The sequence below is a fragment of the Ranitomeya imitator genome, chromosome 2 (assembly GCF_032444005.1).
Source record: "Ranitomeya imitator isolate aRanImi1 chromosome 2, aRanImi1.pri, whole genome shotgun sequence".
NCBI classification, from domain to species: domain Eukaryota; kingdom Metazoa; phylum Chordata; class Amphibia; order Anura; family Dendrobatidae; genus Ranitomeya; species Ranitomeya imitator.
Window position 1 is genome coordinate 68,113,778 of NC_091283.1, and position 17,995 is coordinate 68,131,772.

General features: G+C 41.6%; 1 pseudogene; it reads right to left on the reverse strand.

Annotated features, from left to right (window-relative positions):
* The window catches only part of LOC138666260 (sodium- and chloride-dependent neutral and basic amino acid transporter B(0+)-like), a 67,265-nt pseudogene that overhangs the window by 4,760 nt on the left and 44,510 nt on the right, over positions 1-17,995 (reverse strand).

Genomic DNA, 17,995 nt, shown 5'->3' on the forward strand with positions numbered 1-17,995 from the left:
TAATGTCTATAACCAAAATTAGAAAAATGTTGTCGCTGTCCAAATATATATGGACCTAACTGTATATATATATATATATATATATATATATAACAGTATTAACACAGTATAATAATAGTCAGTCTGCTGTCATAAAATCTGTCAAATTAGGGATACTGACCTGAAAAATGTTACCGGGGGCTTGTATGACTTAATGGGAATCCATATCAGGCAAAAAACACCCATAAGGAAGCCGAGGATAATCGCCCATTTGGGATATTTTACACCGCCATATGGTGCAGCCTCATAGGTGACCAACGACCAAACCAAAAGTACCTGCAAAATGTGAGCAAAAATAAAATAATTGCAATGTATTTTCTGTGATTTCAAACATTTAAATGGCACCTGCCATCATGGACATTTATGAAAAATCCACCAACATGGAAAACAGCTATATTTTTTTAAAAGTGATGCAATGTCAGGGTAAGTTCACATTAGCGTTCGAGTCTGCAGCGTCGTGCTGCAGACTTCTTTCCTTAAGCTCCGACTACTTCCGCATGCGTCCTGCGTACCTATCTTTAACATTGGGTACGCAGGGACTTGTGTTGTATGCGTGCGTCTTTTTGACGTGCCTACCGAACGCAATATGTTGCATTTTATTGAATTCGGCGGGCACATCAAAATGACGCATCCGCATACAGCGCATGTCCCTGCGTACCCAATGTTAAAGATAGGTACGCAGGACACATGTAGAAGTAGGCGGAGCTTAAGGAAAGAAGTCTGCAGCACCACGCTGCGGACTCAAACGCTAATGTGAACCCAGCCTTAGTTAGATAGGTAATAATAATAATAATCTTTATTTTTAAATAGCACTAACATATTCCGCAGCGCTTTACATTTTGCACACATTATCATCGCTGTCCCTGATGGGGCTCACAATCTAAATTCCCTATCGGTATGTCTTTGGAATGTGGGAGGAAACCGGAGTGCCCGGAGGAAACCCACGCAAACATGAGGAGAACATACAGACTCCTTGCAGATGTTGTCCTTGGTGGGATTTGAACCCAGGACCCCAGCGCTACAGTGCTAACCACTGCACCACTGTGCTGCCCATAGATAGATAGATAATAAAGAGAAGAAAAAGAGAAGCAGCACAGGCAGATAGCATTCCTGGGTGCCGGGCCTCCAAGGCAAAGACCAAACCTCCATATACAGACAAAAAACAAAGGCAGCACACTAGTTCAGGATGAAAACATGTGGCTATTTACTTTCCCAAAATGCTTGAGAAAGGCTCACAATTCTGAGCTGAAACGTCACTATTTTGGGCAATTAAATAGCCACATTTTTTCATCCTGAACTGGTGTGCTGCCTTAGTTTTTTATTTGTAAATAGATAATAAATAGATAGATAGATAGATAGATAATAGATAGATAATAGATAGATAATAGATAGATAGTTACTGTAGATAGATGATATTTGAGTGAGTTTTCTTGTCTATTTAGAAATGAGTGAATCTTACAGCTACAGTACAGGTGACACAAAATACCAGCAGATCCTCCACCACAGCCAGAAGATCCAGTGCTTCTTTCCAATCATCATCTCTATATCCAGGATTACTCTATTGCCACCTGTTGGAGTTAAACAGCAATTACACAAGGCTACATTTTCAGGCACGCAGTGTGCAAAACCTGTGCTGTTACCGTGATTTTTACACTTACATATATATGGTTCTGCGGCAAAACTACATGTCAGTGCAGTGCAGTTTTCGAATGCAGTTTGGCCACATTGTGAACTCTAATTTACTCAACGAGCTAATTCAGACATCCGTGCAAATTGGTTCAATCTCCAACCACCATGCCGTACTGGCCGCGGCTCTCCTGACTTCAGTGTGCCAGCTTCATGTATTTCTATGCGGCTGTCTCAGGTCCGGAGAGCCGCGGCCAGTCCGTGTATTGCAGTCGGAGATCGGACGTCTGAATGAGCCCTTAGGTGTAACTGATATCTACAAAATATCACTGACTTGTGGTCCCAGATCTCAGGATTTCTCTATACAATGAAAACTCTAAATCAGAGAAATGTTATAATTAATCCTAGATAATGCATTGGAATTCTGTTCTGGAGGGAGTTTCAGGCAGCGAGACCCCATTGTTGGGCACCAGATAAGTGAGTGGTCAATTTTGTTGTAGTTTGTGGTCATAAATGAGCTGAGAAGATCTAAAAAAAAGACAGATAATAAAGATACAAACTCCCGACTAATGGATTCTCACATAACTCATTCATACATAGAGGCTACAGAAAGGCAAAGAGTGCAGACTTTTTCAGTACACCAATGCAAGCATTTAAAAGGAATCAGTCACTAGACTCAACTCACCTAATCCATTTAAATGGGCACTCCGGGCATAGAATGCTACATAAAATTATACTTTGATATCTATGATCTTACTGCAGAGAAGTCTACTTTTTCTAATATGTAAATGAGCTGTTAAGATATATGGGCCGGACATAGATCTGCCTCCAGAGCTTACTTTAAATATAACAAGGTGTTGCCAGTGTGATGTGTAATGGCTGCTCCACGCTCTCCTGTTCTCACTGCAGAGCTGTGTGTGATTATACCTGACACATCTGCAGGTTTCTCTCAGCTTCAGCTTCCATCTCACAGGCAGACAGGGTGGCAATACAGCAGAGCTGTGAGAGCTGCAGCTACTAACATGTTTGTTATGAGACAAAGTTCAGTTTTGCTGTTCTGTGTTAATAACATGTCTCACACTGATAACGCCCGCTTTTATTAAAAATAAGCTCTGGGGGAGATTCTCATGCAGATCAGTGTCCCGCCCATAGATTTTAGCAGCTCATTTACATATAAGAAAAATATAGATTTCTCTGGAATAAGGGTATGTGCACACGTACGGATTTTTTCCTGACAAAATCCTGAGAATTCTGCCAGAAATCCGCGTCCTTTTAAAGCGCAGATTTCTCGCGGAATTTGCGCGTTTTTTGCGCGGATTTTTTGCGGTTTTTTTTTTCCGGAATGTCCTTTTTGATAGGAAATCCGCAAAAAATCCACAAAAAGAATGAGCATGTCCATTTATTTTGCGGAATGCGTTTTTTTTGCGGAAAAAAACGCTAACATATGCACAAAAAATGCGGAATGCATTCTAAAAGATAGGGTGCATAATGTTAGCGTTTTTTTACCGGATTTATAGCGTTTTTATAGTGAAATTCCGCAAAAAAACGCTAAAAATCCGGACGTGTGCACATACCCTAAGACATCGGATCACAGATATCAAGGTATCATTTTATTCAGCTTCCTATGACCTACATGTCCTTATAGACAGCTTAGAAGTGTTGATCCTACTAACAGATCCTCCTTAAGTAAAAAAAAAAAAACACTGAAGATGTCCACATTTTTAAAAAGGAACCTCCCACATTGAATAACATTATTTACCTACAGATCTACGGGTAGGGCTCACTCAGATGTCCGCGCAAATCTGTCCGATATAGGACAGTAATGCACAGACTGGCCAAAGCTCTCCCGGCCCGAGAATGACAGCCTTATAGAAATATATGAAGCTGTCATGCTCGGAATTGGGAAAACCACTGCCAGTCCATTGATTAGCGGTTCGTGCTTGGACCAATTGACACATATGTCTAAACTAGATTGTGGCCCGATTCTAACGCATCGGGTATTCTAGAATATGCATGTCCCCGTAGTATATGGACAATGATGATTCCAGAATTCGCGGCAGACTGTGCCCGTCGCTGATTGGTCGAGGCAACCATTATGACATCATCGTCGCCATGGCAACCATTATGACATCTACGTCGATACTGTGCCCGTCACTGAATCAGAAACGTGGGATTTCTACGTCCTTTATTACATCATCGTCGCTGTGCCCGTCGCTGATTGGTCGAGGCCTGGCGGCCTCGACCAATCAGAGACGCGGGATGTCTACGTCCTTTATGACATCATCGTCGCTGTGCCTGTCGCTGATTGGTTGAGGCCTGGCGGCCTGGACCAATCAGAGAAGCGGGATTTCTACGTCGATACTGTGCCCGTCGCTGATTGGTCGAGGCTTGGCGGCCTCCACCAATCAGAGACGCGGGATTTCCTGGACAGACAGACAGACAGAAAGACAGACAGACAGACAGACGGAAAAACCCTTAGACAATTATATATATAGATGAGCCTTAAATCTGCAAGTTAATAGGAAAGTGCCCGGCCACCATACTGAAAGTACGGCAACCATGAAAAATGACCTTTATCCCTTCTGGTAGTATATCACTACAATGTCGGCTGTCAATCAGATTGCTGGGACGTTCTTACAGCCACCGCTCACTTTGCTGCGTGCTGTGACTGTATCCGCGACGGCATGCCTTTACGACTGAAAGCCGGCGACTCCCGGGAGGGATATAGTTCCTTTTCTCCCGGATGCTGCGTTTTCAGCACCTCCTGGACACCTTCACAATGCTACTAACCAGTAGATGAACCCCATATTTGCCGGTTATCATCGTTATTCAATGTGACAGGTTCCTTTTTAATCAGTGTAGGTCTGAATGTCAGAGATGATGCGCTCTTTTATTTTTTATTCGTTTTTAACTTTTCTTATTTTAAAAATGTAGCATCTTTCAGAGTGATCTTATTCTGGAACGTACTGGATGTCATTAATTACCTCTCTATTTGCACCCTAGGGCCCTAAGCTTTAGTTACCCTCTATATACAGGACATACATTTATATATCAAAACATCATTAGAGATGTACCATATATCCAGATGACTGCCACTAATTCCAGGACTGCAGCAAACAGCAAAGCCCATCCTCCACAGAAAAAGTCAATGAGGTTCACCCAGTAGATGCCTGACTAGAGAACGACAAGAGCATTATATGGCAGCTGCTATACAGTGTAAGTGCATCATTAGGCTGGTCTATTAAAGCAGACCTGTCACTTTCCAGAAAGATGGAATTTTTTCACCTGGCGTAATTGTCACTGTTCTCCTAAATCCGGTGTTTTTCCTTTGCTGCTGAGATATGGCCTCTTCATCTGTTTATATAAGTGTGATCTTATAGCCAACTGGGAGTGGTACTCGACAAGACTCCCATAAATGTTAAAGATCACGCCCCTTTGGCTAAAAGACTATATATATATATATATATATATATATATATATATATACAGTGGGGCAAAAAAGTATTTAGTCAGTCAGCAATAGTGCAAGTTCCACCACTTAAAAAGATGAGAGGCGTCTGTAATTTACATCATAGGTAGACCTCAACTATGGGAGACAAACTGAGAAAAAAAAATCCAGAAAATCACATTGTCTGTTTTTTTAACATTTTATTTGCATATTATGGTGGAAAATAAGTATTTGGTCAGAAACAAACAATCAAGATTTCTGGCTCTCACAGACCTGTAACTTCTTCTTTAAGATTCTCCTCTTTCCTCAACTCATTACCTGTAGTAATGGCACCTGTTTAAACTTGTTATCAGTATAAAAAGACACCTGTGCACACCCTCAAACAGTCTGACTCCAAACTCCACTATGGTGAAGACCAAAGAGCTGTCAAAGGACACCAGAAACAAAATTGTAGCCCTGCACCAGGCTGGGAAGACTGAATCTGCAATAGCCAACCAGCTTGGAGTGAAGAAATCAACAGTGGGAGCAATAATTAGAAAATGGAAGACATACAAGACCACTGATAATCTCCCTCGATCTGGGGCTCCACGCAAAATCCCACCCCGTGGGGTCAGAATGATCACAAGAACGGTGAGCAAAAATCCCAGAACCACGCGGGGGGACCTAGTGAATGAACTGCAGAGAGCTGGGACCAATGTAACAAGGCCTACCATAAGTAACACACTATGCCACCATGGACTCAGATCCTGCAGTGCCAGACGTGTCCCACTGCTTAAGCCAGTACATGTCCGGGCCCGTCTGAAGTTTGCTAGAGAGCATTTGGATGATCCAGAGGAGTTTTGGGAGAATGTCCTATGGTCTGATGAAACCAAACTGGAACTGTTTGGCAGAAACACAACTTGTCGTGTTTGGAGGAAAAAGAATACTGAGTTGCATCCATCAAACACCATACCTACTGTAAAGCATGGTGGTGGAAACATCATGCTTTGGGGCTGTTTCTCTGCAAAGGGGCCAGGACGACTGATCCGGGTACATGAAAGAATGAATGGGGCCATGTATCGTGAGATTTTGAGTGCAAACCTCCTTCCATCAGCAAGGGCATTGAAGATTAAATGTGGCTGGGTCTTTCAACATGACAATGATCCAAAGCACACCGCCAGGGCAACGAAGGAGTGGCTTCGTAAGAAGCATTTCAAGGTCCTGGAGATCTCCAGATCTCAACCCTATAGAAAACCTTTGGAGGGAGTTGAAAGTCCGTGTTGCCAAGCGAAAAGCCAAAAACATCACTGCTCTAGAGGAGATCTGCATGGAGGAATGGGCCAACATACCAACAACAGTGTGTGGCAACCTTGTGAAGACTTACAGAAAACGTTTGACCACTGTCATTGCCAACAAAGGATATATTACAAAGTACTGAGATGAAATTTTGTTTCTGACCAAATACTTATTTTCCACCATAATACGCAAATAAAATGTTAAAAAAACAGACAATGTGATTTTCTGGATTTTTTTTTCTCAGTTTGTCTCCCATAGTTGAGGTCTACCTATGATGTAAATTACAGACGCCTCTCATCTTTTTGAGTGGTGGAACTTGCACTATTGCTGACTGACTAAATACTTTTTTGCCCCACTGTATATATATATAAAGTTAGGGCCAGAAATATTTGGACAGTGACACAAGTTTTGTTATTTTAGCTGTTTACAAAAACATGTTCAGAAATACAATTATATATATAATATGGGCTGAAAGTGCACACTCCCAGCTGCAATATGATAGTTTCCACATCCAAATCGGAGAAAGGGTTTAGGAATCATAGCTCTGTAATCATAGCGTCCTCTTTTTCAAGGGACCAAAAGTAATTGGACAATGGACTCTAAGGGCTGCAATTAACTCTGAAGGCGTCTCCCTCGTTAACCTGTAATCAATGAAGTAGTTAAAAGGTCAGGGGTGGATTCCAGGTGTGTGGTTTTGCATTTGGAAGCTGTTGCTGTGAGCAGACAACATGCGGTCAAAGGAACTCTCAATTGAGGTGAAGCAGAACATCCTGAGGCTGAAAAAAAAGAAAAAATCCATCAGAGAGATAGCAGACATGCTTGGAGTAGCAAAATCAACAGTTGGGTACATTCTGAGAAAAAAGGAATTGACTGGTGAGCTTGGGAACTCAAAAAGGCCTGGGCGTCCACGGATGACAACAGTGGTGGATGATCGCCGCATACTTAATTTGGTGAAGAAGAACCCGTTCACAACATCAACTGAAGTCCAGAACACTCTCAGTGAAGTAGGTGTATCTGTCTCTAAGCCAACAGTAAAGAGAAGACTCCACGACAGTAAATACAAAGGGTTCACATCTAGATGCAAACCATTCATCAATACCAAAAATAGACAGGCCAGAGTTAAATTTGCAGAAAAACACCTCAAGAAGCCAGCTCAGTTCTGGAAAAGTATTCTATGGACAGATGAGACAAAGATCAACCTGTACCAGAATGATGGGAAGAAAAAAGTTTGGAGAAGAAAGGGAACGGCACATGATCCAAGGCACACCACATCCTCTGTAAAACATGGTGGAGGCAACGTGATGGCATGGGCATGCATGGCTTTCAATGGCACTGGGTCACTTGTGTTTATTGATGACATAAGAGCAGACAAGAGTAGCCGGATGAATTCTGAAGTGTACCGGGATATACTTTCAGCCCAGATTCAGCCAAATGCTGCAAAGTTGATTGGACGGCGCTTCATAGTACAGATGGACAATGACCCCAAGCATACAGCCAAAGCTACCCAGGAGTTCATGAGTGCAAAAAAGTGGAACATTCTGCAATGGCCAAGTCAATCTCCAGATCTAAACCCAATTGAGCATGCATTTCACTTGCTCAAATCCAGACTTAAGATGGAAAGACCCACAAACAAGCAAGACCTGAAGGCTGCGGCTGTAAAGGCCTGGCAAAGCATTAAGAAGGAGGAAACCCAGCGTTTGGTGATGTCCATGGGTTCCAGACTTAAGGCAGTGATTGCCTCCAAAGTATTTGCAACAAAATATTGAAAATAAAAATATTTTGTTTGGGTTATGTTTATTTGTCCAATTACTTTTGACCTCCTAAAATGTGGAGTGTTTGTAAAGAAATGTGTACAATTCCTACATTTTCTATCAGATATTTTTGTTCAACCCTTCAAATTAAACGTTACAATCTGCACTTGAATTCTGTTGTAGAGGTTTCATTTCAAATCCAATGTGGTGGCATGCAGAGGCCAACTCGCGAAAATTGTGTCACTGTCCAAATATTTCTGGCCCTAACTGTATATATATATATATATATATATATATGTATATATATATAAATAAATATACAGAGCACAGGAGGCTATATCTCAGGAAAGGAGATGGGCAGAAACAAAAATAAAACAGCGCCGGATTCAAAAGAACAGCAGTATTTAGAGAAAATATAATTATAATTTATAATAAACTAGCCAGAATATAAACATGGAAAATAAACAGGAAATGACAATTGTCCAAAAAAAAAATAGTGCAGAACTTGGTTCTTTATTAAATCACAACACATACAGTTAGGGCCAGAAATATTTGGACAGTGACACAATTTTCGCGAGTTGGCCTCTGCATGCCACCACATTGGATTTGAAATGAAACCTCTACAACAGAATTCAAGTGCAGATTGTAACGTTTAATTTGAAGGGTTGAACAAAAATATCTGATAGAAAATGTAGGAATTGTACACATTTCTTTACAAACACTCCACATTTTAGGAGGTCAAAAGTAATTGGACAAATAAACATAACCCAAACAAAATATTTTTATTTTCAATATTTTGTTGCAAATCCTTTGGAGGCAATCACTGCCTTAAGTCTGGAACCCATGGACATCACCAAACGCTGGGTTTCCTCCTTCTTAATGCTTTGCCAGGCCTTTACAGCCGCAGCCTTCAGGTCTTGCTTGTTTGTGGGTCTTTCCGTCTTAAGTCTGGATTTGAGCAAGTGAAATGCATGCTCAATTGGGTTTAGATCTGGAGATTGACTTGGCCATTGCAGAATGTTCCACTTTTTTGCACTCATGAACTCCTGGGTAGCTTTGGCTGTATGCTTGGGGTCATTGTCCATCTGTACTATGAAGCGCCGTCCAATCAACTTTGCAGCATTTGGCTGAATCTGGGCTGAAAGTATATCCCGGTACACTTCAGAATTCATCCGGCTACTCTTGTCTGCTCTTATGTCATCAATAAACACAAGTGACCCAGTGCCATTGAAAGCCATGCATGCCCATGCCATCACGTTGCCTCCACCATGTTTTACAGAGGATGTGGTGTGCCTTGGATCATGTGCCGTTCCCTTTCTTCTCCAAACTTTTTTCTTCCCATCATTCTGGTACAGGTTGATCTTTGTCTCATCTGTCCATAGAATACTTTTCCAGAACTGAGCTGGCTTCTTGAGGTGTTTTTCTGCAAATTTAACTCTGGCCTGTCTATTTTTGGTATTGATGAATGGTTTGCATCTAGATGTGAACCCTTTGTATTTACTGTCATGGAGTCTTCTCTTTACTGTTGACTTAGAAACAGATACACCTACTTCACTGAGAGTGTTCTGGACTTCAGTTGATGTTGTGAACGGGTTCTTCTTCACCAAATTAAGTATGCGGCGATCATCCACCACTGTTGTCATCCGTGGACGCCCAGGCCTTTTTGAGTTCCCAAGCTCACCAGTCAATTCCTTTTTACTCAGAATGTACCCAACTGTTGATTTTGCTACTCCAAGCATGTCTGCTATCTCTCTGATGGATTTTTTCTTTTTTTTCAGCCTCAGGATGTTCTGCTTCACCTCAATTGAGAGTTCCTTTGACCGCATGTTGTCTGCTCACAGCAACAGCTTCCAAATGCAAAACCACACACCTGGAATCCACCCCTGACCTTTTAACTACTTCATTGATTACAGGTTAAAGAGGGAGACGCCTTCAGAGTTGATTGCAGCCCTTAGAGTCCATTGTCCAATTACTTTTGGTCCCTTGAAAAAGAGGACGCTATGCATTACAGAGCTATGATTCCTAAACCCTTTCTCCGATTTGGATGTGGAAACTATCATATTGCAGCTGGGAGTGTGCACTTTCAGCCCATATTATATATATAATTGTATTTCTGAACATGGTTTTGTAAACAGCTAAAATAACAAAACTTGTGTCACTGTCCAAATATTTCTGGCCCTAACTGTATATACCCAAGGACGTGAACTCCGAACATGCAATTCAATAAAAATGATAAATACCGATTTCTGTGGACTTGTCACAGGTGTGTCAGTGGCTGCAGACAGTCGCACTGCATCTGGCTGCAGAAGGTCTCTGCGGTTGGTTTTGCAGATGCCTTCCTAGTCCTTCTGACTCTTTGACCCAGTGGCAACCTCCTCCTGGCTCTAATTAACACACATGGACTGGGTGTTTATAGACTTCCTATCTGCTTCTGGGAATCGCTGGTGATATTTCCATTTTCCCCTGTTAACATAGTAACATAGTAACATAGTTAGTAAGGCCGAAAAAAGACATTTGTCCATCCAGTTCAGCCTATATTCCATCATAATAAATCCCCAGATCTACGTCCTTCTACAGAACCTAATAATTGTATGATACAATATTGTTCTGCTCCAGGAAGACATCCAGGCCTCTCTTGAACCCCTCGACTGAGTTCGCCATCACCACCTCCTCAGGCAAGCAATTCCAGATTCTCACTGCCCTAACAGTAAAGAATCCTCTTCTATGTTGGTGGAAAAACCTTCTCTCCTCCAGACGCAAAGAATGCCCCCTTGTGCCCGTCACCTTCCTTGGTATAAACAGATCCTCAGCGAGATATTTGTATTGTCCCCTTATATACTTATACATGGTTATTAGATCGCCCCTCAGTTGTCTTTTTTCTAGACTAAATAATCCTAATTTCGCTAATCTATCTGGGTATCTGTTGAGGCTTGGAGCTATAGCAGTCGGCTATCTTCCTCTTTGGTGCTGTTGAAGGATGTCTGTGTTATCTCTCTGAGTCTACTCAAGATAAGAGTTCCCCTCATTTCTTTATCCCATTTGTCTTTAGTTGTAGTGGGTATTGACTAGAGGCACTCCGTCCTTCCCTAAGCAGGGCTTATTGCCAGGGTCAGGCAGGGATTAGGTTCCTGCTCGGTGATTGGTGCAAAACCTATATAGTGACGTATAGGGCTGACAGGGTGACTTTAGATTTGCCTAGGGGTCCCCACTCTCTTCTTCCTTAGTGTTGAGCCACATTCCCCTCATCCCTTCGTGTTGCACTTAATCTTCCCACATTCTGTGTGACAGGACTATTTCCCAAGCTTAGATGTATGGTATTGGCATTGGTATATGGTCCATATCGTATTAAATACATGAAAAGAGAAAATGAAAGCTCAATGTCTGGACAATCTATAAAGTGCACAAAGTCTGTATAACCTAGAAATAGTAAATGTAGAAGATCAATGATAACTTTGTCTGGAACAGCGCTGAAACACTCATTGGGGTTTGGATATTCTTTATTACTGTGTCTCTATATGTTATTGAGACATGTATTTAAGCTGTCCGGTTCTATGTGTGCACCATTTTCTTGTAGGGTAATATGTATGGGATGTGACAGGCCATTTTTAAGATGGATTAAATCTGACTCTATCAATAATTAAATATCATGACCAATATGATTCTTTATTTTTATTTTCACAGTCATATGTTTATGTGTCCATTTGGCACCTCTAATTCCTGGTTTTACTTGAGAATCCTAGGATAGAATTATAGAATCATAGAATATTAGAGTTGGAAGGGACTTTCAGGGCCACCGTGTCCAACCCCCTGCTCAAAGCAGGATTCACTAAACCTTCTCAGACAGATGTCTGTCCAGCCTCTGTTTGAAGACTTCCATTGAAGGAGAACTCACCACCTCTCTTGGCAGCCTATTCCACTCATTGACCACCCTCACTGTGGTTTTCGGCAACAAAATTCCACCTTGTAAAGATGGCCAATAAGGTTTTCTTAAAGGGAGACTGCCCAATCCCAGCCAGGTATGCTGCAACATTTAATGGAAAACATAATTTGAAAAGCTGCCCATTAACCATAGGGAGGGATGAGGTACGTGTAAAATAGCCCTTGGCCGGCTCCTCACTGAACCGCTGTTGGCGAGAGAGATCTTCCAATCAGTGATGTGAGGACAAGTCAGACAGGGACTGCATCAGACTAGTTAGGTCTCTCCCTAAAGTCCCACACGACCTATCAAGCAATCGTGCATTTGGCTTTGCTTCATGCTGTCCGTGGTTTGGGCAGCATGAATCTAGTGACAGGTTCTCTTTAACCCTTTCACTTCAACGGGCAAACCATTTAATGTGTGTGCATGTGTACTTCACAACTTTTTATTGATGGTAGATTTTAGGGAAGAAAAATATAAAAGTTGGATTAAAAGATGCCCAATGTTTGTGTTCTCGCAAGAGATAAGCCACTCTTCCAATAGAGAACACACGCTCATTTGGCCAAGACAAGCATACAGTATAAGAGGTCAAGAGGAATAGCTGTCACCAGAATGATCGATCAATCAATAGCTTTCAAAGGCGTCCACAGACAAAGAAGTACCATAAACTGCAGGCAAATTACGCACCACTTCTTCCCAACCATCATTGTATGCAAGACCTCATATTGTGTAGTATCTATGGATGTGCTAAATGGCCACCTGGAGTCATAGAGCAATGCGCACTCCTGATGAATATAACCCACTTGGTCATCTGAGCCACTGCTCCACTTTGGGATTATTAGAACTAAATGTTTCTGTGGCCATAGAATCGAATCTGAAGGCACTTTAATTACTTACCTGAGTAACACAAGGAAGCCCAAGGAGAAATAACACAGCACATATTGCTGCAGTAAGGGGGATCCTCATTTTCTTCATTAATTTTGGAAACACATCTTGTACTGTAGTAGTTAGTGTTTCTACAGTGACATAAAAGAAAATTGAAATCTTGAAAAATGTCGAAAGAGCTTTATCACCCCTTTATACCTCCATATAACCTACCACAGTAGGTATGTCCTCGGTCATGGGCAACACATTTCTTGGCAGAAACCGTCCTCTTTCTGGCACCTAAAACTATTGGTCAGTTCATTGCTTTCCCACCTGTGAATACTGGAGCATGCAAGATTAGCATCTTTCCTTTGACGCTGGGTCCATCAACTATGAGTTGGTGCCACACTGGGGTCTCGAAAATAATTTTTAGGACCACAGTGAATCGATAAAAGTAGGCAACTCTCTGGACAGCATCTCCCTATCTTACCTTCCCTCATTACTTCCTCCATTCCCTCTTAGAAAGCTCCCATCACCCTTCTTCATACACTCTCATGATCATTCCCAAAATGCGTGCTACATTAACAATATAAATTATGTGCAACTTACCTATTAGTGCAAACTGTGAGTCTAGTCCCAGAGCCAGCAACATGCAAAGAAATAGAATAGACCAGAGAGGAGAAACTGGTAATTTCGCCAATGCATCAGGGTAAGCAATGAATGCCAACCCAAATCCTACAAGAAACATCATTCATTATAATATTACTGTCATAAAAGTAGCAAACATTACTAATATTCTGCCTTTTACTTTACAATCGGTATCTACAGGACAACTGTGATACCAGCCATGAACATTGAGTAATTAACGGGAAATATCTGCTAATGTCTTCCCTTCTCCCCACATACGGCATGTTTGTTTCGACAGGGCAATTATGTGTTCTTCAAGGACAGGGGGAAGAGAAATCTACCAAATCAAAGGACCAGCAGGTTGAAATCCAATTGTCTGATCGTCCATTTCCCAACATCAGATGTCACGTGTCTGCAGATGCCAAATTGCATGACTTTGGCCAATGTTCATGTAATGTGTATGGGCAACCTAAGTCATAATTGTTTGTAATGGTCATAGACATCCTCGACAGTAACTGCCCCATGCAAAATGATCAATGACTGGCAGAGGAAGCATTACATCATTAGGAAAGTTTTACCTTCATCTACCACATCAGAAACCTTTTTTCCTGATACCAAAGCCATGTGTCCAAGGATGGAGAAGATGGAGAATCCAGCAAGGATACTAGTCAATCAGTTTATTATGGAAACCACAATGGAATCCCAGTAACAATTGTTCTAAAATTTATTATAAGATGAAAGAGTGATCAGTCCTCCCCAGGCGGCGTTCAGAGAATAAAATATTTGGGTAGCAGCATCTCTCCAGACCTAAAATGAGAGGCAAACCTTGGATTTATTGACCGGTCTTCTAATGCAAATTAACATGTTCTATGCAAAGCAAATTGTGTCAAATACATTGAAGGATGTATACAGATACACATGCGGTACAACTGCACATGCCGTACACATGATGTATACGTACACATGCCATACACATACAAATGCCGTACACATAGACATTTCGCACACAAACACATACACATGCTATACACGGTGAACACGTGTATATGTTGACATGTACAGTATATGCTGAACATATACATATGCCATACAAATGCACATGCCACACACAAACACATGCTGTACACATACATATGCCATACACATACACATGCCGTACTTATGCACATGCCAGACACAAATGTCATACATATGCCGTACTTATGCACATGCCACACATACGTCATACACATGCCGTACATATGCAAATGCCACACACATGTCATACACATGCCGTACTTGATGATCAAGGATGTGACCGATAGGATACCAAAGCTCTTCAACTCCAAGGACGTCCACCCATTTCTTCTGATACATGTTGGCACCAATGACACGGCAAGGAAGGACCTACCGACAATCTGCAAGGACTTTGAAGAGTTGGGGAAGAAAGTAAAGGAACTGGATGCACAGGTAGTTTTTTCTTCTATCCTTCCAGTAGACGGGCATGGCACCAGGAGATGGAGCAGGATCCTTGATGCAAACAACTGGCTAAGACGATGGTGCAGACAACAAGGATTTGGATTCCTGGACCACGGTGTGAATTACTGGTATGATGGACTCCTCGCCAGAGACGGACTACACCTCAACAAACCTGGGAAACACACATTCGCCAGAAGACTCGCTACACTCATCAGGAGGGCGTTAAACTAGAAGAAGAGGGGACGGGAAGAAAAACATTAGACTCGAACAAAGACGACCCAGGAAAACATACTCAGAAGGGAGGTAAGAACATTTCTAAAACAATCCACAGTGAGGAGATTGGAACAAAACAAAATCCTCTAAACTGCATGCTCGCAAACGCCAGAAGCCTGACAAACAAGATGGAAGAACTAGAAGCAGAAATATCTACAGGTAACTTTGACATAGTGGGAATAACCGAGACATGGTTAGATGAAAGCTATGACTGGGCAGTTAACTTACAGGGTTACAGTCTGTTTAGAAAGGATCGTAAAAATCGGAGAGGAGGAGGGGTTTGTCTCTATGTAAAGTCTTGTCTAAAGTCCACTTTAAGGGAGGATATTAGCGAAGGGAATGAGGATGTCGAGTCCATATGGGTTGAAATTCATGGAGGGAAAAATGGTAACAAAATTCTCATTGGGGTCTGTTACAAACCCCCAAATATAACAGAAAGCATGGAAAGTCTACTTCTAAAGCAGATAGATGAAGCTGCAACCCATAATGAGGTCCTGGTTATGGGGGACTTTAACTACCCGGATATTAACTGGGAAACAGAAACCTGTGAAACCCATAAAGGCAACAGGTTTCTGCTAATAACCAAGAAAAATTATCTTTCACAATTGGTGCAGAATCCAACCAGAGGAGCAGCACTTTTAGACCTAATACTATCTAATAGACCTGACAGAATAACAAATCTGCAGGTGGTCGGGCATCTAGGAAATAGCGACCACAATATTGTGCAGTTTCACCTGTCTTTCACTAGGGGGACTTGTCAGGGAGTCACAAAAACATTGAACTTTAGGAAGGCAAAGTTTGACCAGCTTAGAGATGCCCTTAATCTGGTAGACTGGGACAATATCCTCAGAAATGAGAATACAGATAATAAATGGGAAATGTTTAAGAACATCCTAAATAGGCAGTGTAAGCGGTTTATACCTTGTGGGAATAAAAGGACTAGAAATAGGAAAAACCCAATGTGGCTAAACAAAGAAGTAAGACAGGCAATTAACAGTAAAAAGAAAGCATTTGCACTACTAAAGCAGGATGGCACCATTGAAGCTCTAAAAAACTATAGGGAGAAAAATACTTTATCTAAAAAACTAATTAAAGCTGCCAAAAAGGAAACAGAGAAGCACATTGCTAAGGAGAGTAAAACTAATCCCAAACTGTTCTTCAACTATATCAATAGTAAAAGAATAAAAACTGAAAATGTAGGCCCCTTAAAAAATAGTGAGGAAAGAATGGTTGTAGATGACGAGGAAAAAGCTAACATATTAAACACCTTCTTCTCCACGGTATTCACGGTGGAAAATGAAATGCTAGGTGAAATCCCAAGAAACAATGAAAACCCTATATTAAGGGTCACCAATCTAACCCAAGAAGAGGTGCGAAACCGTTTAAATAAGATTAAAATAGATAAATCTCCGGGTCCGGATGGCATACACCCACGAGTACTAAGAGAACTAAGTAATGTAATAGATAAACCATTATTTCTTATTTTTAGTGACTCTATAGCGACAGGGTCTGTTCCGCAGGACTGGCGCATAGCAAATGTGGTGCCAATATTCAAAAAGGGCTCTAAAAGTGAACCTGGAAATTATAGGCCAGTAAGTCTAACCTCTATTGTTGGTAAAATATTTGAAGGGTTTCTGAGGGATGTTATTCTGGATTATCTCAATGAGAATAACTGTTTAACTCCATATCAGCATGGGTTTATGAGAAATCGCTCCTGTCAAACCAATCTAATCAGTTTTTATGAAGAGGTAAGCTATAGACTGGACCACGGTGAGTCATTGGACGTGGTATATCTCGATTTTTCCAAAGCGTTTGATACCGTGCCGCACAAGAGGTTGGTACACAAAATGAGAATGCTTGGTCTGGGGGAAAATGTGTGTAAATGGGTTAGTAACTGGCTTAGTGATAGAAAGCAGAGGGTGGTTATAAATGGTATAGTCTCTAACTGGGTCGCTGTGACCAGTGGGGTACCGCAGGGGTCAGTATTGGGACCTGTTCTCTTCAACATATTCATTAATGATCTGGTAGAAGGTTTACACAGTAAAATATCGATATTTGCAGATGATACAAAACTATGTAAAGCAGTTAATACAAGAGAAGATAGTATTCTGCTACAGATGGATCTGGATAAGTTGGAAACTTGGGCTGAAAGGTGGCAGATGAGGTTTAACAATGATAAATGTAAGGTTATACACATGGGAAGAGGGAATCAATATCACCATTACACACTGAACGGGAAACCACTGGGTAAATCTGACAGGGAGAAGGACTTGGGGATCCTAGTTAATGATAAACTTACCTGGAGCAGCCAGTGCCAGGCAGCAGCTGCCAAGGCAAACAGGATCATGGGGTGCATTAAAAGAGGTCTGGATACACATGATGAGAGCATTATACTGCCTCTGTACAAATCCCTAGTTAGACCGCACATGGAGTACTGTGTCCAGTTTTGGGCACCGGTGCTCAGGAAGGATATAATGGAACTAGAGAGAGTACAAAGGAGGGCAACAAAATTAATAAAGGGGATGGGAGAACTACAATACCCAGATAGATTAGCGAAATTAGGATTATTTAGTCTAGAAAAAAGACGACTGAGGGGCGATCTAATAACCATGTATAAGTATATAAGGGGACAATACAAATATCTCGCTGAGGATCTGTTTATACCAAGGAAGGTGACGGGCACAAGGGGGCATTCTTTGCGTCTGGAGGAGAGAAGGT